Raw genomic sequence first — 1,027 nt, 5'->3', positions numbered from 1 at the left:
GGTCGGAGCTAACCGCTGCCAGGCGGGCTGCCCGCGGCCCGGCACACGCCGCAGTCGAGCGAAGATGGTGGGCCGGAACAGCGCCATCGCCGCGGGCGTGTGCGGTGCCCTCTTCATCGGGTACTGCATCTACTTCGACCGCAAAAGGCGGAGTGACCCCAACTTCAAGAACAGGCTTCGAGAACGAAGAAAGAAACAGAAGCGTGCTAAGGAAAGAGCCGGGCTTTCCAAGTTACCTGACTTAAAAGATGCCGAGGCTGTTCAGAAATTGTTCCTTGAAGAGATACAGCTTGGTGAGGAGTTACTAGCACAAGGTGACTACGAGAAAGGTGTGGACCACCTGACAAATGCCATTGCTGTGTGTGGACAGCCTCAGCAGTTGCTGCAAGTGTTACAGCAAACTCTTCCACCACCAGTGTTCCAGATGCTTTTGACCAAGCTTCCAACCATTAGTCAGAGAATTGTAAGTGCTCAGAGCTTGGCTGAAGATGATGTGGAATGAGCCAGATACCAACGTGGTGAAATCTCAGTAAAATGATTTAACAGTTAGCTTGGACACTGATCAGCTCTGGGGGGAATAAGGGCAAATTGTGCTTGTCATGAACTGTCCCACACTGACATCTGCCAAAGTGAATGTGAACTTTGGTAGATCCATTGTCTGTTCTATTTAATTTTCCAGTGAAAAGTATTTTGATAGAGCTTTTCATTTTATAAATACACTGAGTTTACCAAAAAAAAAAAAAAAAAAAGAATAAGTGGCACACTTACACGATGAAATACTACTCAGTGGTTAGAAATAATGACATCTTTAAATTTGCTGAAAAATGGATGGAACTAGAGAAGATTATACTAAGTGAGACAGAAATAAAGACAGACAGGTAACCAGAAAGACAAACATTATATGTACTAAGTTATATTTGTACATTAGCTATAAAATAAGGAAAATCATGCTATAATCCTCAGATCCAGACAGCCTAGGTAAAATAAGGAGGGCTAAAGACAGGTCAGGGGGTGGGGGAGACTTATG

At 44.5% G+C, this 1,027-nt stretch overlaps 1 pseudogene; it reads left to right on the top strand.

The window, feature by feature from the left end:
- The first annotated feature begins 33 nt into the window (after nucleotides 1–33).
- Nucleotides 34–737, top strand: LOC114635752 (annotated as a pseudogene).
- Nucleotides 738–1,027: the final 290 nt, after the last annotated feature.

This window comes from Grammomys surdaster, unplaced genomic scaffold (assembly GCF_004785775.1).
Source record: "Grammomys surdaster isolate TR1022 unplaced genomic scaffold, NIH_TR_1.0 117238, whole genome shotgun sequence".
NCBI lineage: Eukaryota > Metazoa > Chordata > Mammalia > Rodentia > Muridae > Grammomys > Grammomys surdaster.
Note: the sequence above shows the minus strand (reverse complement) of the source record. Positions and strands in the feature narration are given on the sequence as shown.